Below are 24,219 nucleotides of genomic sequence, written 5' to 3' on the forward strand. Positions count from 1 at the left end.
TAATAATTGTCAAAGCAAAATAGATTGTTTTTTACATCCCAGTATTTCTCCAAGTAGTCTTTAAAGTCTTTCCAATCTGCAAAAAAATCTTCTGCTTCTTGATTTTTAAGCTTTCTCGTCACTTTGTCCATCTCAACCATACACTGATTCTCATATAGTCGTGCCTCCTACCACCCCCACTGCATTATTCCACAACTTGGTCGATGTCAACAGAGAAGACGCCTCCTGCCCAGGGTTCCCTCTAAGCTGAGTCAGCGTGAGCTAGCCCACAGGTTTTCTAGCCTCCGGCTCACGCATTTTTATCCTCGCTCAGGACGGACGGCTCCAGAGCAAACTCATTCACGCAGCAGCCAAATCGCTGGCTCACAACTTCGATGCCAGTAGCTCACAAAGCAGGATTTTTGCTCACAGGACCCCACAGCTTAGAGGGAGCCTTTCTTGCAGCCCCAGGGTGCTGAGTTCGGGCAGTCACCCCAGAGAGGGTTCCGAGCCTCTTACCATCCTGAGAAAGGCCAGCAGGCTGAAGGATGATCGGAGGCAGGTAGACGGCTCATAGTCCCGGGGGAAAGCGGTAAGGGCTGAAAGGGACAGAGTGGGGGACCCATCATTAAATAGGCCTCCGGCTGGGCTCCCCCTCACACCCCTCCGGTGCATCAGCGGGACAATAACTCTCTTGTTCCTCTCTGTGTCCCCACCTCATTATGCCCAGCCTGAGAGGGAGAGGTATGCGGTTGCTGTAGTGTATTGGAAACATGCAACTCCCCTCCCTCTCATTGACACCCCCCCCAAAGATGCCACTCACACCACCAGGCAATGTTCATGGAGTCTGCGGAGAGAGGGAAGCCAAGTGACATTTGCTGTTATTGAAATGTTGCTGCAAAGAAGGCGTGTGTGGGGGGATTTCTCTCTCTCCCTCCCTCTCTCTCCTTGGAGTCCCAGAATTTAATGGGCAGGTGAAAATGACGCCTATTCAAGGAAGTGACCCTCCGCTCCCCTCCTGCCGTCTCGCCAAAGGTCACGCCAAATGCCATCTCCAAAGGTCTGCCCCTCTCCCCTGCCAAGAGATTCCTTTGTCTGTGTGCCAAACTATCCCGTGCATCACAGAGACAAAGAGGTCCCTCAGTAAAGTGGGAAAGGTGTCCCCTGTCGGGGTATCCGGCAGGCAGGCAGCCCTTGGCAAAGGGATCAGGCTGCTGGCTGGGACACTATCTTGACTCCCCAGCGGCCTTTGCTCCTGGCGTGCCTTTAATGGCTGCAGAAAGGACAGAAAGCCAACCAGTGAAGCATTCCTTTCCCACGTTAAGGAGAGCTGCACCTGTTGGATTTCTTACCTTTTCACGGTCAAGCTCAACTCTCTCTGAGGACCACCCATCAAGTCAGCAAAGATTGCAAAAATGTCACCTACAAAGCATATTTTGATAGCTTCAGCCTTCTGCACGGGCTGTCTCCAACCAGGGCCAGAGCTTTTAGTGCCCTGGCCCCAACCTGGTGGGACTCTCTGCTGAGTAACATCCATGCCCGGCAGGACTCACTACCGTTCTGCAGGGCTTGCAAGGCAGAGATGTTCCACCAGGCGTTTAGTTAAGGACGGCAACAGTCAACAGTGTCCATCTGGCCAGTGCTCTCCCCCCTCTCCCCTGCAAAGTGGTAGTGCAATGGAAACTTTGATTGCCATCTGTTTTTAAACTGAATTGCTACTGTGGGATTGAGGAATTTTGCTATTATGGAATTCCATTGTGACTTTTATCTGTTTTAAACTGTATGATACAGTTTTGGTTTTGTTGTGCGCTGCCCTGAGCCCTACTGGGGAATCTAACTGTGGGGAGGGGAAGGAAAAAGTGAACCTATTGCCCATCAGTTTCATTGGATGCCCTCGAGTTCTAGTCTTTTGGGTCAACTCTCTCCACCCCAGGCATAATTTTATAAACTTCTGTCGTGTCCCTCCTTAGTCATCCCTTTTCTGAACTGAAAAGTCCCAGACTCTTCAGCCTTTCCTCATAGAGAAGGTGCTGCAACCCCCTAAATCATCTTGGTTGCCTTCCTCTGTATTATTTCCAGCTCTGCAGTGGCCTTTTTCCTAATATGGACTACTAGGAAGAAGGCCCATTGTGGTGATAAAGACAATGGACGCTAGGCAGGGCGGTCGGTGGTGGCACCCCTCATGTCTTCCCCTCACTGTTCGAGACCCCAGGGAGCCAGGTCGCCTGGCCGCAGCCCCTCCCCAAACCCCACTGCCGGCAGAGGCCCAAGCAGGCCAGGGTGCCAGGCCTTGTCTGCTTCCCTGGGCGGGGGCATCCAGAGGGCTTTTCCCGCCCAAGCGGCTCAGCTGGCAAGTGGGGAAAGCTGGTGCGGGGGCCTCTGGAGGCCTTTCCCCGCCCTGGAGGCTCAGTGGGCAAGCAGGGAGAGGTGGTGTGGGGGCTTCCGGAGGTCTCCTCTTGTCCTGCTTGGCGGGCAAGTGGGGAGAAGTGGCGCGGGTGCCTCCGGAGGCCTTCCCCCATCCTACTTGGTGGGCGAGCGGGGAGACATGGTGTTGGTGCCTCTGGAGGCCTTCACCCTGTCCCGCTCGGCGGGCTAGCAGGGAAAGCTGGTGCGGGGACCTCCAGAGGCCTGTCGTCGCCTGGGCGGCTCGGCGGAACGAGCGGGGAAAGCTGGTGCAGGGACCTCCGGAGGCCCGGCCCTGCTGGGTGGGCAAGCAGGGAGAGGTGAGGCGGGGGCTGCCGGAGGCCTTTCCCTGCTGGTCCGCCTCGATGGATGCTCGGGCAGCCACTTGTGGCTGGGCTCGGGTGATGGCGGCAGGCTCGAGCTGGGCCCCCTCTCCACTGGAGTGCCTGTCCCGTCCATTGTCCTGCCGCATGCAGGGTGGGTGGCGACTTGCACTGGGGCGAGGACAACCGCGGTGGCGGCACGATCGGTCCCCGGCCACCAGAGCGTCAGTCCCGTCCACCCGCCGCAAGGAGAGTGAGGCCGAGATGCCGGGTGCCACCTCTGTGGGCGGGACCATGGCAAGGGAGGCAGCAACGCAGCCAGTGGAGACAGACGCCCTGTGAGTGACACTCCAGGGCGCCAACCAATTCCAGAGCATGTTGAATGTTGTGGAGAGTGCCACCTCCAAAAGGCTATTATAATATAGGGAGATATCGTTTTTATTACAAAAGTTATACTGATGTCACAACTTCCTTGGAGGAAGGTGCAGACTCGGCTTTTTTTTTTGCTGGCCTTTTCAGTCCCACTTGATACAAATGTAGCCATTCCTACATTCGAAGTTCGAACTTGTAGGTAGGTTCTCTTTCCTTGTTCCTATCCAAGGTGGCCAGTAGGTGGTGCCAGAGAGCTGCAGCTCTTGGGGGAAGTAATGTCAACATTCGCTCCACAGATTTCCTCAGTTAAGATCTGATCTCCGAAGGACTTGTCTGTTTGCAGGCTGAAGGTTTGCTTGGCAGTGTGCTGTTTCTTTGCCTGTTTTCTTTAGTGGGAGGAGATTGCCAGGCCTGTAAAGAACATAAGAACAGAGAAAAGCCAATGTTGGATCAGGCCAATGGCCCATCCAGCCCAACTCTCTGACACACAGTGGCCAAAAATACCAGAAATCTCAGACTGGAGTGGGAATGGTTATAACTGCCACTGATATCTCCAAGGCTCTCTTTCCCCAAGGCTCTCCATCCCATCCTCACAACCTCAGAGCCTGAGAGAAAGATGAGAGAGAGACTGGCTCAGCGGGGATTTGAACCTGCATGTCCCCAGTACTGATCGGACACTCTACCCCTCCGACCCCATGGCAGCTTTTTCATACTGGCTTCCCAGTGTAATTGTTGGGGTGTTTTGAGTGGAGAATTCCAGGAGAAAAAGACAAACAAAAGTCCAGGAGTGACGTGAAAGAGGAGCAGCATTTATTCCAGTACAAGGTCGCATGAAACAAAGTTCCCTTCTTCAGATACAACAGGAGAAATAGGCTGAAATATCAAAGAGCAGCCTGTGATTTCCCCCTTTCCTCTTCGCTTTCCAGAAGTATACCTCCTCCCACCGGCGGTGGCAAGGTGGCTCCAGTTTTGCAAAAATGCAAGACAAGTATTGGCTTGATCGCTGGTTGCTGACCTCCAGGTGTGACCTGGAGGTTGGCCACCAGAGCCCAAGCCTATAAATCACAGGTTTGGCCTGGAGATCTCCTGGAATGACAACTGATCTCCAGATGACAGAGGCCGGTTCCCCTGGAAGAAAATGGCTGCTTTGGAGGGTGGACTCTAAGCCACTATACCCCACTGAGGTCCCTCCCCTCCCCAAACCCCGCCTTCCCCAGGCTCTTCAAATCTCCAGGAATGTCCCGGCTGGGAGTTGGCAACCCTAGCCTGCCCTGTGGAAATGCCCGAATGTGAAGGAAGCTGAATAGCACCTGCCCTGTGAAAAGCAGCCCCGCCATCCTGCATTTGGTTACCCGTGGGGAGGGGCGGTGGGTCAGAGGCAACCCAGGAAGTGGGGGGAGGAGTGGACATCCCTCCCAAAGGATACCTGGCTACCCCAGAAGCAGGGAAGGAGCGCGGCTATGTGAATGCGGCATGTCAAATGATCGCTATTGACTCATGTCTCCGCTTGCATTAAAAAATTTAAAAGCCTGCAGGCAGCATTAAATAAAAGAATCTCTCTTCTCAAATCGAGTCGGCGGGAGCTGGTGAGGCTACCGGAGGCACAGGGGTGTGTGTCTGTGTACAGTTTCCATCTGACTAGCCTGAGGCCAAGCCCAAAAGTCCCGACCTGGCTAGCTGTGTCTTTGCACTCTCAAGAATGCACTTGAGTGACTTGTAGCTCCCTGAAAGGATAGATTCCGCAGTCTCTCCTGCACCGGGCAGAACCCACTGAATACAAATGTGCAAAACCTTTCCTGGCCTTGGACCCTCATCTTTCTAAGACCACCTCTCCCCCTGTGCTCTGCCATGTCAGTATCATTCATCTGAGCAGGGGTCATTTCCTGCGGGAGCGCACAGGAGCAGAGCTCCGGCAGTAAGGAGCGCAGGGGGTGGGCACATGCAACAAGCCCCGCCCCCTGCTCCCAGCAGCTCTCAGTTGGGCCACGAGGAGCAAGAAGCAGCCAGGTAAGTTGCGGAGCCCTCCCACCAGCCCGCCTTCAGGTACAAGCTCTCCTTCCTCTGTGAGGGCAGATCTGCGCGTTCCCCCCCCCACCATAGCTAGCAATCCAAAACAGTCCAGTGGCACCTTAAAGACCAAGTTCTATTCCGGTACAAGCTCTCCCTCCTCTGCGAGGACAGATCTGCACGTCCCCCCCCCCCAATACCTAGCAATCCAAAACAGTCCAGGGTGGAGCCTGAGCGGTGGGTGTTGCCATCTGACACACTTCCGGTGATGTCAGGGGGCGTGGCATATGCAAATAATGAGCTCCTGCACCTCTTTTTCTACGAAATGACCCCTGCATCTGAGCAGGGTCCTTCTGCAGGCGCCAGTCCTCCGAACGGGCATGATGGACAACTCCACAAAGACGTGCCTTCGCGGTTGTGGGCCCCCACCTTATGGAATGGCCTGTCTGAGGAGGTTAGGAAGGCCCCCACACTCTTGGCAATCTGCAAACCATGCAGAGTTGCCATGTGGCTCTGCAGTGACAGAACAAAATTTGACCAGTGACATTTTAGGACTAACCGAGTTTTATTCAAGGTATAAGCTTTCGTGTGCAAGCAACACAAAAGCTGCTATCCAGAATTCAGCTTTGTTGGTCTTAAAGGTGCCACCGGACTCAAACTTTGTTCTATGAAAAACTGAATTATTCAAGGGAGCTTCTCTACGCAGCCAAAAGGCTTCCCAAAGTTACTTGGACAGATTATGAGCGACTGTGGTCTATAGTACTGTGTGTAGTTTACTGTAAATTGGATCCTACTGTGTAATCTCGCATCATTTAATATGTCGTATTAAGAGTTATGCTTTGCTTCCGTTCTGGTTTTTAGATTTCTGATCGGTTCTACAACTCAATTCCTATTTCTTCCTACATTGCTAGTCGATGCCAATGCCGATGTATCCAATAGAATGGCTTTATTTGCCTTGGCTGCAAGGAAAATATGGGCCAACGCTGTTCCTAGGGGAACTAGCTACTACTGATTTTAGTGGGTATGCTGTGAATTAATTAACTGCTTATAACCTCGGTTTTATGGATTTACAATGTTTTAGACTGTATTTTATTTTATACAATTTTCTATGTTTTATTGCATTCTTCTCTGTTTGTGGTTTGTGATGGCCTATGGCTAAATACAATAAAAACCTCTCTCTCTCTCCTACTGAAGAAGAAGAGAAGAAGAGATTGGATTTATACCCCGCCCTTCACCCGGAGTCTCAGAGCGGCTGACAATCTCCTTTCCCTTCCCCTCCCCACAACAGACACCCCGTGAGGTAGGCGGGGCTGAGAGAGCTCTTTTGAGAACTGCTCCTGAGAGAACAGCTCTGTGACGAAACAGGGACCCGCCCTCAGCCCTGAGAGACTGAATAGCTATTCAATGGCACGCAAGCCCCTGTTTTCGCCTGCCCACCCTGCCTGGTGGGGCTATTTCCCTTCCTCATTCGCTGCCATCACTCACTGGATTCACGCCACCTTCCTAGAGGGACAGTGAGACCCCTCTGGCTGATTTCCCCGATCCAGGAAAGTGGGTACCTCAATCTTTGGGCACCCCCTGGAGAGTTGGCAAGCCCTCTGATCTGGGCCTGTTTGAACCTCCAGCCCTCCTCAGGACTGGTCACCTGTACTGCTACCCTCCTGGCTCTCCACCACGATTTATAGTGGTCTGGATTGCCCACAGATTCTGAGGTAACAGGAGTCCCACCGGTACGCTGCCCCTTGAAGCTCTCGTCCAAGGCTGAGGTGAAGGCCGACTGCCTAACTCTCTGGAGGGCAGAAGCCTTTATCTGGCTGGCTCTACCCCCTGGGGTGGGTCCATACTTTCCCGCACTTTCCCCCTAAAGCTGCTGTGAAATGTAGGCAGGGAGGTATGGCAGCTCCATTGTTCCCCATGGAGTACCTCCCCCCCGCCAGAAGGACTACCCGACTGGCAGCCATTTTAAAATAAACTGCTGCCTCTGCCTGAACAGCTCTGACCAGAACTATGGCTTGCCCAAGGTCATCCAGCAGCTGCATGTGGAGGAGTGGGGAATCGAACCCGGTTCTCCCAGATTAGAGTCCGCGCACTTAACCACTACACCAGGCTGGCTCTCAGTTTGTATCGATGGCATCGACTGTGTCATCTGCCTTGAGTTCCAGGGTGAAAGGCGGACTATAGGTAATGTAAAGAAACGAATGAATAAATACATAAACCACCTCCACCCAGCCAACCTCCCTAGCAGAAGACCTGGGTTAACTTTGACAAGGGTCCTCATGCTGATATTCGGGGTCTACAGTCGGCTGTTTGCTTGGATTTCCTTTTTAAAGTTTTATTTATCAGAAATTTATTTATTTGTTTATTATTTACATTTTTATCCCGCCCTCCCCGGAGGCTCAGGGCGGCTTACACGGCATATCGCCAATCATACAATAGAACAATAAAAACATTAAAAATATTAGAACACATCACAGTCATAAACAAATTTTGGTGCTCCTCTCCTAAAAACAAGATGGCCGTCTCCTAAAACGTCCCATTCTCACCCGAAGTGCCCGCATCATGGTGACCCTGTACAGAAATCATGGGGCGTTGGTGGTACAGTGGTGATGGCGGCTCCTATTCGAACGCCTGGCGGAAGAGCTCCGTCTTGCAGGCTCTGCGGAACTGTGCTAGGTCCCGCAGAGCCCTGATCTCCTCTGGGAGCTCATTCCACCAGATAGGAGCCGCCACCGAAAACGCCCTGTTCCTGGTCATGACGAGTTTGATGACCCGGGGACCTGGGACGTCCAGTAAGTTCTGATTCCCCGATCGTAGTGCTCTTGGGGGAACATGTGGGGAAAGGCGGTTCCATAAGTAGGCTGGTCCCTGGCCATATAGGGCTTTAAAGGTAATAACCAGCACTTTGAAGCGAACCCGGTACGCTATAGGCAACCAGTGCAGTGCTTTCAGCACATGTTTTCACGTCACCTTTCCACCCAAATCGGTCCCCCCAAGGTGGCAAGCACACGAACATTAGAACACTCGCACGCTGAAATGTTTTTGGCATATCAGTGGGCAGAGCCGGCTGTGTTTCTTTCAATACCACCAGACGTGGTTCTTCTATGCTTATTGAGGTTCATCTCCTGGGCCATCAACGGCCGCCTCTGGAAGATCATTTTCTTTCTCCGCACATCGCCAGGCCCCCCTTCTTTCACAAGCCACCAGAATTAACTTCTGCACCGGAGGCCTGACGCATGCAGCGGATTGGAGGAAATTTGCTGGAATGTAATATCGCCCCTCGCTGCCGTTGATGAAGACGTCGGTTGCAGGGACACTTCTCTCAGTGCGAGTCCAAGAAAAATCCTGGAAGATGCAACAGCCACAATCCTTGACGGTGAGAATCAAAGCGGAGCCCAAGCTAAGCGGGTCAGTCAAAGACAATCCTTTTCAGCAGCTTTGATCTCGCGGTGTTGTCGGTTTCCATTGAACCTGCCACCCCGAAGCGTCTTTCAGTACTCACTTAAGAGTTGGACTGGTTCCTCCCGTGGCGAGGAAGGCAGCGGAAGGAACCTGATGAAACGACTTCACAAATTAGAAACCCTTCGCACGGCAGAAGGGAAAACACCGCACACCCTCTGTTCTCCTTCGCCGCAAATTGGCACAGTGACGTGGCCAGTGTCTTTGGGTCTCCTAAATTGGCTGTTAGTCAGACAAGCACCACAGAGAAAGGTTCTTCTGTGGAGCTCTCCCTCCAGTTCGCCTGAAGAGCTAATGGGGTGCAAGATCGGTTAGGGCCGGAATAACGGCGAGCACAGCCCAGACCTTCGATCCAATTTGTGGGATTTGCCGGGGGCTGTCGGGGGCTGACCTCGAGGGGCAGAGTACAGAAGATTCAGCTCTGTTGACCGAGGGAGAGCAGAAGGCCATTCTCTGGGCATTTGCCCTGGGGTGTGGGCGATCCTGGGCCAGGGGTAGGGTTGCCAACCTCCAGTTGGTAGGAGGGAAACAAACCCCCCCCAATATATAGTGCTAAACAGGGCTTTTTTTGTAGAAAAAGCCCAGCAGGAACTCATTAGCATAATAAGCCACACCCAACAGCAGAAACTCATTAGCATATTAGGCCACACCCCTGACAGCACAGCTCATTGGCATATCAGGCCACACCCCCATGTTACCAGAAGTGTGCTCATCCAGCCATACCCACCATTTGCTTCTTATTCTGTTTGCCTTGTTTGTTGTCAAACCCCAGGGCTTTTTTTGTAGCAGGAACTCCTTTGCATGTTAGGCCACACACCCCTAATGTAGCCAATCCTAATGAGTTCCTGCTGTTGGGTGTGGCCTATTATGCTAATGAGTTCCTACTGGGCGTGGCCAACTTGGAAGCCAGCCAGAACTCCGTTCCTGTGCGTTCCTGCCCAAAAATAGCCCTGGTGCCAAAAAGAAGTCTTCACAGACTTGAAATGTAATTCGCCAATGTTCACTTTACTGGAAGCCATTCAAACGCCATCAACACAACGAACCATGTATATTATATCTCGTTTCGTGTATAACTTTATCCAAGTGGGTAGCGTTGAAATACAATATTAATTCATTTGGCAAACTCTCTGGTCGTATCTCAGAGTGACCTCATAGTGGATTTTGATGAGTGTCACTCTGAGATACGACTAGAGAGTTTGCCAGGTGGATTAATATTGTATTTCAATGCTACCCACTTGGATAAAGTTATACACGAAACGAGATATAATATGCATGGTTCGTTGGTGTTGATGGCGTTTGAATGGCTTCCTGTAAAGTGAACATTGGAAAAAGAAATTTCAGGTCTCTGAAGACTTCTTTTTGGCACAATATATCACGGTTGTTTGTTTCCCTTCTACTTCCATCCCGTGATCTCTCCCCTGGCTTTGCAACCTCCAGGTGGTGGTTGGAGATGTCCTGGGATTATAACTGATCTCCAGGTGACAGAAGTCAGTTCACCTGGAGCAAATGACTGCTTTGGAAGGTGGTAAAGGTAAAGGTAAAGGTCTCCCTTGCTCGAAAGCCAGTCGAATCCGACTCTAGGGTTGCGGTGCTCATCTCCATTTTAAAGCCGAAGAGCCAGCGCTGTCCGAAGACGTTTCCGTGGTCATGTGGCCGGCATGACTAAACACCAAGGCGCACGGAACGCTGTTACCTTCCCACCGAAGGGGTACCTATTTATCTACTTGCAATATCTTGCTTTCGAACTGCTAGGTTGGCAGGAGCCTGAAGTAGAGACGGGAGCTCACTCTGTCATGCGGCACCTGGGTCTCAAACTGCCGAACTACCGACCTTCCACAGCCTGCAGTTCAGCGTCTTAACCACTTGAGCCACCGCAGCTCCTTTGGAAGGTGGACTCTAGGGCATTATTCCCCATTGGAAGGTGGACTCTAGGGCATTATTCCCCATTGAAGTCCCTCCCCTCCACAAACCCCGCCTTCCTCTGACTCCACCCCCAAAATCTCCAGGGATTTCCCAACCTGGAGCGGGCATCCCTTAGCCAGAGGCCAGTGCTGCACCACAAGAGGGCGGCCTAGAGCCACCCTCCCAGACAAAGATTCCATTGGTCCACACCCATGCCACTCAGACCATCGCATGCAAGCAAGAATCGAGTCCAGTAGCATCTTAGAGACCAACAAGGTGTTTTTTTTGGGGGGGGGGAGATGAGCTTTCGAGAGGCAAAAGCTCCCTTCATCAGAGATGAGTCGGAATGGAGATTCCTGAGTCCTTCTATCCCAGTCTGGAGGTGGGAGGGGCACTGCAAAGAAGGAGCTCAGGATGCAGAGGTACAATGCACATGATAATCAGCTTCACTAGAGCAGAGGGGAAATGCTTGGGAGCAGAAAATGAGCATCTGTAGTGAGAGCATCAGCCTATATCCCTCTTCGGCTAAGAGTGGGATGTTGTCCATTGTTTTGAACTTGTGAATGAGGCCAAGTTCAGCAGTCTCCCATTGTACTCTCCCCTTGAAGTTTCTCTGTTTGAGGACTTCCACTATTCGGTCAGCAATGGGATGACCTAGAAGATTAAAATATTCTCCCCACAGTTTTTTGAGTGTTGCTGTTTTGAGTGTTGGATTTATGTCCATTGATTCTAGGGAATAGGGCCCAGGTCTGATTTATCTGTTATGCACAGTATGCACAGTGTCTAGGGGCCCCCAATTTAAAAAAAATTCTTTTAAAATCAGAAGAAGAAAAATGAACTTTTAGGGTCAAAGACCCCTGCAACCCTACTTCAACTGCATTGGTATGAAGACAAATATAATCCAACCTGGATGATGTTCGCCTTTATACCAACACAGTTGTAAAATAGAATTTTAAATATTTTTTTTATGGAGGAAGAGGCCCACAAAGACAAAAGGGAGCAATGTTTCCTGAGGTAAGACAAAATTGTGTGAGCCAGAGGCTAAAAAACTGTGAGCTAGCTCACACTAACTCAGCTTAGAGGGAACAGTGCCTGCAACCCTACTTCAACTGCACTGGTATGAAGACAAATATAATCCAGCCTGGATGATGTTCGCCTTTATACCAACACAGTTGTAAAATAGAATTTTAAATATTTTTTTTATGGAGGAAGAGGCCCACAAAGACAAAAGTGCCCAGGGCCCATGAAAGTCATAATGTGGTCCTGATAGGGACACAGGATTCTTAAAAAACCAAAAAATCTTTATTTAATACAAGCAAGAACATAAAACATCAGAAATATAGTTTAACTGGTACATGTGATAAAACTTACATTACAACAGAAGTCATTTCGGAGGGGATCGCGGGGGATCACAGTTCCCCCGGGTGAGGTGCGGGGGGCGGGGCACATGACGAAGCCCCGCCCCCTGCTTCCAGCCGCCCCACTTCTGGCCCTCATTCAGCCAGGAGGAGGCAGGAGAAGAGGGAGGGTAAGTTGCTTCCTCCCTGCCTCTCCCCACCCCTGCCTGCCTGGGGCCAGGGAGGGCCTTGGCGGGGCTTCCTCGCACTCCCACTGGCCTTGCAGGTCCACCGCTGGGCCCCTGATGTCAGGGGGTGTGGCATATGCTAATGAGTTATGCTAATGAGTTCCCCTAGCTCTTTTTCTACGAAATGACCCCTGCCAAACACCAAACATTGGCAATTGTCAGGATGCTCAAGACCAGTGTTCCCTCTAAGCCGAGTTAATGTGAGCTAGCTCACAGTTTTTTAGCCTCCAGCTCACAGACTTTTGTCTCGGCTCAGGAAGGAGGACTCCAGAGCAAACTTATTGATGCAGCAGCCAATTCGCTCGCTCACAACTTTAAGGCCAGAAGCTCACAAAGTAGAATTTTTGCTCACATAAGCAAGTACATATAACATCAGAAATATAGCTTAACTGGTACATGTGATAAAACTTACATAGCAAACAATGTAGACATGATATTAACAAAAAAAAAGTTTGATAAAGCATTAACATGAAACATCCCATGTAATGCATCAATACAGCAGGTTTTATAGTATCCAAAATCGAAGAATACTCAGGTTTAGTGGGTAAATAGTCCAGGAAGGGGAACCAGATCGAGGTATATTTCGAATCAAACCATTCTGTAGCCTTAGAATGAAGAAAATCAGTAAGTTTGTCCGTCAGGCAGAAATCACAGAGTTCATGTAGCCAGCCTGATAATGTAAAGTGAATATTATTTTTTCCAGGATTTTGGAATTAAAAGTCTGGCAGCTGGAGAATCCATTCCTTATGAAGCGGGGGTGAAGGGCTAAATTGCCATGTACCTAATAATAGAGAATCTTTAGTTGTTGTAGATTTCCCGAGTTGTCTGGCCGTGGTCTTGGCATTGTAGGACCTGACGTTTAGCAGGTGTGACCGGCATCCTCAGAGGTATCACACAGAAAGATGGAGTGCTCTCTGTGTCAAGCTGAGAAGCAAAATGGTAGGCAGGTAATTCCTATCTACTCAGGAAGAGTAGATCTCACTGATCTCCCCCTCCCCTTCTGACCGGGATACAAAGACCCAGTGATCTCCATTTCCGGCTTGTCTCTAACAAAGGACGCTTTGACTCTCCAGAGCTCCTGACCTGAAGCTCTTGGTGGTCTCGAAAGTGCTTCTGCTCTCCGATCTGGCTGTTCTGTGGACCCCAAGGCAGCTACCCCCTGAAATGATATTTATTTATTTTATTTTTCGCATTTATACCCCGCCCTCCCCAATGGGCTCAGGGCGGCTAACGAGGGCAAGGTAAACCATGCCATAATTAAAACATAATATACATAGTAACTTAAAACATATAATACATTAAAACATCCAATACATAAAAACAGCGGCGCTCAAACTTCTGATATCACAGGTCCAAAGATGGCATCGATACAGTTCCAGCTGGTACTTCCAATGCTGTTTGCGCCCACAGGAGAATGGCTTAGATCTACTTAGCAGTATCCAGGTGCTTCCTCAGGGCCTCGTCGACCATAACGGTGATGGTATAGTAGTGGGGGCGGCTCCTACTCAAAGGCCTGGCGGAAGAGCTCCATCTTGCAGGCCCTGCGGAACTGCATAAGGTCCCGCAGGGCCCGGATCTCCCCTGGGAGCTCATTCCACCAGGTAGGAGCCGCCACCGAAAAAGCCCTGGCCTTGGTCGCAGCTAGTTTGGTGTCCTTGGGGCCCGGGATGACCAACAACTTTTGGGCCCCCGACCATAGTGCTCTTGGGGGAACGTATGGGGAAAGGCGGTCCTTCAGGCAGGCTGGACCCTGGCCATATGTGAGCAAATCACACCTCTGGTTGTGTACCTCCCTCAGTTAGGACTTGGCTTCTGGCCACGCCAGCGCAAGCCCCCAAAACACCAATGGCTAGGTTTGTAAACCTGGGGTGGGGGGGTTGCTGGCATTCTCCCAGAGTCACAACTAAGCCAGACGGCAGGGATTCCTTTCCCCAGAGAAAATGGCTACTCGAAGGGTGGGATCATGTTGAGGCCCCTCCCCTCCAGTGTTCCCTCTAAGCTGAGTTAGTGTGAGCTAGCTCACAGGTTTTTTTAGCCTCCGGCTCACACATTTTCGCCTTCGCTCAGGCAAACTAATTGAGGCAGTAGCCAAATCACTCACTCACAACTTTAATGCCCGTAGCTCACAAAGTGGAATTTTCACTCACAAGACTCCACAGCTTAGAGCACTGCTCCCCGCCCCAAAACCCTGCCTGTCCCCCCAGGCTGCACCCCCCAGATTTCGTGGAGTTGTCCAGAACAGAGTTGGCAACCTGATGGTGATAACCCATTTTTGAACTTCCCCGTGTCTCGGTCTTGGGCATGTTCCCCCCTCCAGCAAGTATGAGGCTGGTGTCTCAAGCAGCTAGCTTTCACCTCTCCTCCTTTAGAGCCCACTTTCCCTTTGACGGCTCTTTTGGATCCTCTGTTGCCGCCTCTCTGTGCTTCCTTTACACACACTCCTTTGGCACCCAGAGACCCGGCCTGCCTCAGCTGCAGACTCCCTCCCCTGGATTTCAGACCCAGCCAGAGCCTTACGGCGCCCAAGGAGCTTTGCTCAACGATGTCCAGATTTCCTTGCGACAAGCAGGCATGCAGTTCTGGTGAGGAGCCAGAGGGTTATTATTCCTTCTTGCAATTACTTGGCTTCCTTCCTTCCCAAGGCCTCTCAGGGATCAGGCGGCTACACAAGAAAGCACTCTGCACATCGCCACCTGTAAGCTGAAGTCTCTCTTGGCAGCCGTGTGACTTCCCCAACTGCAGAGTACGCCTTGCATCCTCCAAGTTCTTTGCTTGGGATTCACAAGATGTTTTAATATGACTTCCGTGCAGCTGTACAAACCCAAGGATCAGAGCGACGCCACAGATCAGATTTCTACCTGAGAGCACTGGTGCTCCCTTACAAAAAGCCGCCTGAAGTTGGCTGGGTCAGGACTCTTGTTAGTTGAATCCAGACCACCTGATCTTGCCACTGGCACAGGTTTCTCTGTTTGCTTGCCTCACCTGGAGCTTTGGGGACACAACAGCCTGGGAATTTCAGCACATTTTGGACATTATTTAGTCTTTCCCAAGGATCTCCATCTTTAGCAAAGGGGGGCACCAAACGTTTTTTTGCAGAGTTGGCCCAACGGCTGCCACATACGCCCCAGGTCCTGCTGGTGGACCTCCTGATGGCCCCTGGGTTTTGGCCACTGTGTGACACAGAGTGTTGGACTGGATGGGCCACTGGCCTGATCCAATGCTGGCTTCTCTTCTGTTAGGTCAAGGCAATGAGTGCAGATTAGTTGTTGTAGATTTTCCAGGCTGTATGGCCGTGGTCTTGGCATTGTAGGACCTGACGTTTCACCAGCAGCTGTGACTGGCATCCTCAGAAGTATAACACTGAAAGATGGAGTACTCTCTGTGTTAAGGTGAGAAGCAAAATGGTAGGCAGGTAATTTATCTCTACTCAGGAAGGTGGGGTAGGGCTGAGTCATTATCTGGTAGGAGTTCCCCAGGCTGTGACAGGCTAATGGAGGAGCTTTCCTGAGGTTCTTCTTCTTCTTCTTCTTCTTCTTCTTCTTCTTCTTCTTCTTCTTCTTCTTCTTCTTCTTCTTCTTCTTCTTCTTCTTCTTCTCCTCCTCCTCCTCCTCCTCCTCCTCCTTCTTCTTCTTCCTGCAGGAGTCCTGACTGCATCTGGCTGTGGTTCTTTCATGAGCTGTGCTCCCTGCGTGGCACGCCCTTCACCCCATTCTTTGCATCACCCCCTGATGACCTGACTGAAAGGAACCCGCTCTCCTTCGTCAGCTGTGTGAACCGGCTCTATTTATATGCATTTCTGTCCTGCCTTTGTCTAGAAAAAGAGGCTCTCAGCGACTGCTAAGTTAAGGTTCCTGCATGGGGGGGGGAAGAAAAGTACATAGCTAAAGTCCCCAAGGGCAAAACACAAATGCAGTCTGTGTGTTTACAGAAGTCTCTCTAAGGCCCAGGCCCAGGGGGCTAGAAAGAAACGTGCTGGGGGTTCCGTCCCCCCCCCCAATAAACGAAAGCCGAACATCTCAGGAATCCTGATCTTTCTGCCTCATTTGCTGTTCAGCCCGGAGCCTCAGGGACCATTAACACATTACTGTGGCAGAATCACTGGAAAGAGGGTTGGTTTTTTTAATATGTATTAAAAAAACCCCACATTAATGTCATGTACTGACAAATGGGCCGCAGGCAACCCGGATTTTGTATGTGAGTTGGCTCTTGGTCTGAATAGTCCCAAAATAGGCTGACATCAATGCCAGAAGAAGAAGAGCACACACACACACACACACGCCCCGCCACCCCAGTGAACAGTGCGCATCAAGTCTGAAGACCTGAAATCTGTGCAAAATTCTGCAGCAAAGGAAGCCAGTATGAATTCAGCAGGTTTGCCCAATTTATTCTACCTCTGCTTTTCGGGGTTGGAGATGGATAAGGTGCCATGGAGCCTTGCACCCATGGATGTTCTAATTCAGCAGGTCCCCTCACACATGAGGTCTCACCCGTATGCTTACCTTAGGGTTGCCAATGTCCAGGTGGTGGCTGGAGATCTGCTATTACAACCAGTGTTCCCTCTAAGCTGAGTTAGTGTGAGCTAGCTCACAGTTTTTTTTGCCTCCGGCTCACACATTTTTGCCTTGGCTCGGGAAGGACGGCTCCAGAGCAAACAAATTTATGCAGTAGCCAAATCGCCCGCTCACAACTTTAATGCCAGTAGCTCACAAAGTAGGATTTTTGCTCACAAGACTCCACAGCTTAGAGGAAGCATTTACAGTCCAAACAGAAAGGATTGGTCCCCCCCCCCCCCGGAGAAGATATCTGCTTTGGAAGGAAGCCTCTATGGCAGTGATGGCGAACCTTTTAGAGGCCGAGTGCCCAAACTGCGACCCAAAACCCACTTATTTATCGCAAAGTGCCAACACGGCAATTTAACCTGAATACTGAGGTTTTACTTTAGAAAAATCAACTCATACATTAACTGAAGATGATCCAAACAAAGTAAGGAAAGCAATCCCAAATGCTTTCATTTACTTAAAATTATTTGGCAGAGAATTCGACACTTTAATGATGGTCTGGGCCTGGCTGGGGCGATGGCACGCGTGCCCACAGAGAGGGCTCTGAGTGCCACCTCTGGCACCCATGCCATAGGTTCGCCACCACTGCTCTATGGCATTACACCCCACTGAAGCCCCTCCCCTCCCCAAGCCCCAAACTCCACACGGTACACCCCCACAATCTCTAGGTATTTCCCAAGCCAGAGATGGCAACCTTGCTTTCATGGAGTCCTTTGCAACCTTCAGGTCTGGAAGCCTGCTTTTCCCCTCAATTAAAACCAAAGGTTCTTACGAATCCCAGATTCTGAAGTGTTCATAGCCCTGCCATATGCTCCAGAAAGGCTTGCCAACTCCAGCTTGGGAAATGCCTGGAGATTCGGGGGCGTAGTTTGGGGAGGGTAGAGTTGACCCCAAGTGTCAGAGTCCCTGGAGAAATCAGTTCCCAACAACAGCCTTTCAGAAGAATAAAAGTTTATTGAGACATTGATCGGATCCAGACCCTGGACGGAGTCCATGTTAGAACTGAAGAGCAAGTGCATGAAGCCAGTAATTACACTTAAATCAAATAAGACCCTGATGGCCCTGGGCCAATCATGGTAAAGAAGAGAGGAAGAGATTGGATTTATATCCTGCCCTTCACTACCCAAAGGAGTCTCAGAGCGGTTTACAAGCTCCTTTCCCTTCCCCTCCCCACAACAGACAACCTGTGAGGCAGGTGGGGCTGAGAGAGCTCTGAAAGAAACTGCTCTTTTCCAAGAACAGCTCTGACAGAACTACAGCTTGCCCAACGTCATCCAGCAGGTGCAAGTTGGAGGAGTGGGGAATCAAACCCGGTTCTCCCAGATTAGAGTCCGGGCACTTAACCACTATACCACACTGGCTCTCAAAAAGCAAAAGCCCGCCTAACGGGATATAATTCACAGGGGAAAATGGATACCAGGGAAGGTCTCAAGGCTACACTTCAGTCTTAGGAGAGATAACAGCAGGGTGGCCAGAAAGGAAAGTCTACATTCTTCTTCTCACCCCATCCCCATGGCAACCAAGGCCGAGGAAGCGCTGGTTGACACCCAGGCCATTGCTCTGCAGCAAGAAGAAGAAGACGAATAGGAGGACAAGGAGGAGGACGAGGAGGAGGAGAAAAAGAAGATTGGATTTATACACTGCCCTTCACTACCCAAAGGTGTCTCAGAGTGGCTTACAAACTCCTCTCCCTTCCCCATCCCACAACAGAAACCCTGTGAGGAATGTGGGGTTGAGAGAGCTCTGACAGAAACGGCTCTTTTTCAAGAACAGCTCTTATCAGAACTATGGCTTGCCCAAGGTCATCCAGCCAGGTGCATGTGGAGGAGTGGGGAATCAAACCCGGTTCTCCCAGATTAGAGTCTGCGCACTTAGCTACTACACCAAACTCCCAGGTTTAGCTCCTTCAGCCTCCAGATAAAAGTGGTCTTGCCTGGCATAGGGTGGCCAACTTCAGGTTGGGAAATCCCTAGAGATTTTGGAGTGGCATCTGGGAGGGACCTCAGTGGGGTATAACATCATAGCACCCACCCTCCGAACATAAGGACACAAGAGAAGCCAGTGTTGGATCAGGCCAAAGGCCCATCCAGTTCAACACTCTGTGTCATACAGTGGCCAAAAATACCAGGGGCCAACAGGAGGTCCAGTAGTGGGGCCAGGACACTAGAAGCCCTCCCACTGTTGACCCCCCACCAAGCACCAAGATGACAGAGCATCACTTGCCCCAGAGCCCCTATCTATACCTTGTGGCTAATAGCCACTGATGGACCTCTGCTCCATATGCTTATCTAATTCCCTTTTGAAGCCGTCCATGCTTGTAGCTGCCACCACTTCCTGTGGCAGTGAATTCCATGTGTTAATCACTCTTTGGGTGAAGAAGTACTTCCTTTTTTTTTTGTCAAAAAGATTTTTAGGTTTGGTAGCTGCAATCCCCCTCTTTCTTTAGCGTCACAGAGAATTTTCATTTTAATTCTGGGCTTTTTGCCTGCCCAAACAAATTTCGAGATCTCCTGTTGCCATTTGGTTAATATGTCCGTCTTGTACAATATTGGGATAGTTTGGAATAACCCAAATATGTTGTCTTCTTTACCACCTCACAGTGCACCAATTCTTGCAGTTCTTTTTGTTTATTTTTTGTCATGTTTTTACATAACAATTTAGTTTTATTTCTATTTACATAAAAACTTGCCAGTTCGCCAAAGTCCATTATTTTCTGAAATAAGAGCGGTAATTCTTGACAAGGGTTTTCCACTATAAACATCACATCATCTGCAAATGCTCTATATTTAAATTTATAACCCTTATGCCTCAGACCTGTGATCTCTCCATCTTCTTGTATCTTCCGTAATAAAACTTCCAGCACCCAGATAAACAATAAAGGGGAGAGAGGGCAACCTTGTCTTGTTCCTTTTTGTACACTGAAGTGGTCTGTTAAGTCCTTGTTTACATTCAGTTTAGCTTTTTGAATTCCATGTGTGAATCACTCTTTGGGTGAAGAAGTACTTCCTTTTATCCGTTCTAACCCGACTGCTCAGCAATTTCATGGAGTGACCACGAGTTCTTGTATTGTGAGAAAGGGAGAAAAGTACCTCTTTCTCTACCTGTTCTTTCCCATGCATAATCTTGTAAACCTCAATCATGTCACCCCTCAGTCGTTGTTTCTCCAAGCTAAAGAGCCCTAAGCGCTTTAACCTTTTCTCATAGGGAAAGTGTTCCAACCCTTTTATCATTCGAGTTGTCCTTTTCTGCACTTTTCCCAAAGCTATAATATCCTTTATAATATCCGAAGCAGCCATTTTCTCCAGGGGGAACTGATCTCTGTCGTCTGGGGATCAGTTGTAATTCCAGGAGATCTCCAACAATGTTCCCTCTAAGCTGTGGAGTGTTGTGAGCAAAAATTCTACTTTGTGAGCTACTGGCATTAAAGTTGTACGCAAACAATTTGGCTACCGCATAAGTTAGTTTGCTCTGGAGCCATTCTTCCTGAGCTAAGACAAAAATGTGTGAGCCGGAGGCTAAAAAACTGTGAGCTAGCTCACACCAACTCAGCTTAGAGGGAACACTGATCTCCAGGCCCCACCTGGAGGCTGGCAACCCTGTGACTGAAGTCAGGCCTGTGCAAAAAGGGACCTGGCCCCATCAGTCATTTGTCATTCTCCTCCAATCGGCTGGAGGGGTTTGTGTGAAATCTGGCACTGGTCTCTTAAGTGTAAATTCTCCATGTCAGAAAGGACGGAGCTGAGGTAAAAAAGGTGTGACTCCTGCCACAAATCTCGGCAATGTGAATTCTCTCTGCAAGAGGCTAGGACAGAATTAGCAGTTAGCAGGACTGCAGAGTCCTGATTTTTTAAAAAGCCAGCAAGGAGGGGTGTGCGTGAACTCATGTTGAAGCAGAACAAGATAAGGACAGGCCAACTACCAGTGCACACATTTGTTCCACCCCAATGATAATTTTTTTGGTTATGGACCTGCCCGGAGTCCCTTTTGGAGAAAAGTGAGCTAAAAGTGCAACAAATAAATTAGATTTGAGTCCAGTCACACCTTAGAGACCAGCAAGATGTTCAGGGGACGAGCTTGCCTGCTTTGTGAAAACATGTATTAGAATTTATTCCGTGGCATGGATTAGAAACTGTATATTCTGATAATGGAAGGATTGCGCTTTGAAAAATTAGGAATGACATCTCTGTCTTGTTGATCTTTGATGAAGGTGCTACGAAACAGAAATTGTTAATCCGGAGAATTTCGTCATCATTACCTCGTGCAGACTTCTTTGATTGTATGTCTGAAAAAACAAAAACAAATGGACTTTTGGCATTACTTGGAAATATAGACTTTTGGGATATAAACTGCAGCAATTTTTGCACAGTTTCCTTTGTGTGTTTTGCTTTACTGTACTGTGGACTGTGACCTTCTTGCTTTTCTCCTTTGCAAAGAGACTCAGATCTCCTTTCCAACTTGTATCTGACAAAGGGAGTTTTGACTCTCGAAAGCTCATCCCTCTGGAAATCTTACAGAATCATAGAATCACAGAGTTGGAAGGGGCCATACAGACCCTCTAGTCCAACCCCCTTCCCAGTGCAGGACCAGCCTAGAGCATCCCTGACAAATATTCGTCCAGCCTCTCTTTGAAAGTTGCCAGTGTTGTTCTCTAAGGTGTGACTAGATGTGAATCTGGCTGTTCTACTGCAAACCAACATGGCTACCCTCTGAAATGAATAACTAGCTAACTTTCACAAGTGGTGACGGACAGCTTTCCCTGCCCGAGGCCCTGGAGAGCTGCTTCAAGTTGCAGCAGGTAATTACGGCCGAGCTTGATGGACCAGGGTTCTGATCCAGTCTAAGGCAGCTGAGACATCAGTTCCAAGAGCATAGGACCCATGTGTGTTAACATAAGAACATAAGAGCAGCCAATATTGGATCAGGCCAATGGCCCATCCAGTCCAACACTCTGTGTCACACAGTGGCCAGAAAGACCAGGGGCCATCAGGAGGTCCACCAGTGGGGCCAGGACACCAGAAGCCCTCCCACTGCTGCCCCCCCCCAGCACCAAGAATACAGAGCATCCCTTGCCCCAGACTGAGAGTTCCTATCTATACCTTGTGGCTAATAGCCACTGATGGACCTCTGCTCCATATGTTTATCCAATTCCCTCTTGAAGCCGTCCATGCTTGTAGCTGCCACCACCTCCTGTGGCAGTGAACTCCATGTGTTCATCACTCTTTGGGTGAAGAAGGACTTCCTTTTATCCGTTCTAACCCGACCGCTCAGCAATTTCATGGAGGGCCCACAAGTGTTGCATGCAGTGCTGAGGGAACGCGGGCCTTGTTCACAAAGGACTTGAGTCTGTGGAGATGCCAGTGGAGATGGACGGCTGGACAGTTCCCACCAGCACCTTGGCAATGCACCCTGCATGCGGGGCGCCAGAATTAGAAATAACTCTCCCCCGGGAATGCAAACCGCTAGACCCAGCTTTCTTTGGAAAACCGACACTCCCCCACCCATTCTTTGGAGCTGTTAAAATGTTCTTTCTTTCGGTGTAGCCTTTTTTAAAAAGATGCACTTTGACTCTGTTGTTTCCTCACTGAGAAGCTCGAGAAGACATTAGAGAAGACTGAAGCGAAAGGCGTGTGTGTGTGCGGGGGGCAGCTAGGAATTAGGAGGAAATGAGTTCACATAGATCCAGTGTCCAAGAATATGACCGAGTTCTCTGCTGAGGTGGCTCGAGTGTTGTGAGAAACAACATTTCTGAGCATAGCTACTTATTTACAAAAGTTGCCTGGAAGCTCCAGTGGGGAACGATGCAAAATAAATAGAAAACTCTACTTTTGGATCTCCCATTCAGGGTTCATTTCGTAGAAAAAGAGGTGCAGGAGCTCATTAGCATAACTCATTAAAGGTAAAGGTAAAGGTTCCCTTGCTCGAAAGCCAGTTGAGTCCGACTCTAGGGTTGCGGTGCTCATCTCCGTTTCCAAGCCGAAGAGCCAGCGCTGTCCGAAGACATTTCCATGGTCATGTGGCCGGCATGACTAAACACCAAGGCGCACGGAACGCTGTTACCTTCCCACCGAAGCGGTCCCTATTTATCTACTTGCAATTTTTTGCTTTCGAACCGCTAGGTTGGCAGGAGCTGGAACTAGAGACGGGAGCTCACCCCGTCATGTGGCACACTCGGGGCTCGAACATCTGAACTACCGACCTTCTACAGCCTGCAGTTCAGCGTCTTAACCACTTGAGCCACCGCAGCTCCATTAACTCATTAGCATAACTTATTTGCATATGCCACACCCCCTGACATCACCAGAAGTGTGTCAGAGGAGGAGGGGGGGATTGGATTTATACCCCGCCCTTCACTACCCAAGGGAGTCTCAGAGTGGCTTACAAACTCCTTTCCCTTCCCCTCCCCACAACAGACACCCTGGGAGGTAGGCGGGGCTGGGAGAGCTCTGACGGAAACGGCTCTTTTTCAAGAAACAGCTCTGATCAGAACTACGGCTGCCCAAGGTCATCTGGCAGCTGCAAGCAGAGGAGTGGGGAATCAAACCTGGTTCTCCCAGATTAGAGTCTGTGGACTTAACCACGACACCAAAGTGGCTCTCAGGAGGATCAATGGATTCAAAGCAAACAAACACCATTCTGTCATCTCCTTCCTCTGCGTAATGAGGCAGCCTGGGTTGGGAGAAAATGGAGAGTGAATCAGCATTGCATGGAATACAGCAGATCTCCAAGGACTGCACTGTTCTCCTGGGTGCAGCAAGAGGAAACTGATCCCTACCTTCCATCTCCCCCGTTCCCTCCAATCGTCTCAGTTTGTTCTGCAGAAACACATTCCTCAGAAAAGAGAGTGGACCGTCATCTGAAGGAACTGAAAAACTAGAACGAGTGACTCTGGGGAGGGAGGTTGGCTTTGCTTGAGAAAATGAACATATTGGCAAAATGTCTCTCCCAATCATGACTGTCTTGGCCAAGAGAGAACGTTCCCTCCATCCTTGGGAATCTTTATGTAATTGCTCCGTGGGGGGGGGGGAGGTCAGGCAGAAGACGGGACTTGCTTCTCGCACTGGCAATATTGTGCAAAGAAGTTTCTGTTGTGAAAATAGTTAAAAGTATTTAAATTACTCAGAGGATCAATGGATCTTGCTCTATTGGAAAGAAGGGATTTCTTTGCTTTTAAAAACCTTTATTTCTGAGGGTAAAGTTACCTAGCAGTTCGAAAGCAAGAAATGGCAAGTAGATAAATAGGTACCACTTCGGTGGGAAGGTAACAGCGTTCCATGCGCCTTGGTGTTTAGTCATGCCGGCCACATGACCACAGAAATGTCTTCAGACAGCACTGGCTCTTCGGCTTTGAAACGGAGATGAGCACTGCAACCCTAGAGTCGGATTCGACTGGCTTTCAAGCAAGGGAACCTTTACCTTTACCTTTAAAAGGTACACGGGAAAACTACAAATAAACAGAACTCTAACAGCTACATTTTCTAAGCTGTCTATAGTCAACACTAACACAGAGATAATGGAGAATCTGTCCTTCTTCTCGACCCCTAGAAAGGAAGTCACCTGAAACAAACAACCAATCTGTATCACAATAGAAGCTACTTTTCCCCGGGCTAATTCCCCATTGGCTCAGTGCCAGGTA

This window comes from Gekko japonicus, unplaced genomic scaffold, assembly GCF_001447785.1.
Source record: "Gekko japonicus isolate JY-2015 unplaced genomic scaffold, Gekko_japonicus_V1.1 scaffold805, whole genome shotgun sequence".
Taxonomy (NCBI): Eukaryota; Metazoa; Chordata; class Lepidosauria; order Squamata; family Gekkonidae; genus Gekko; species Gekko japonicus.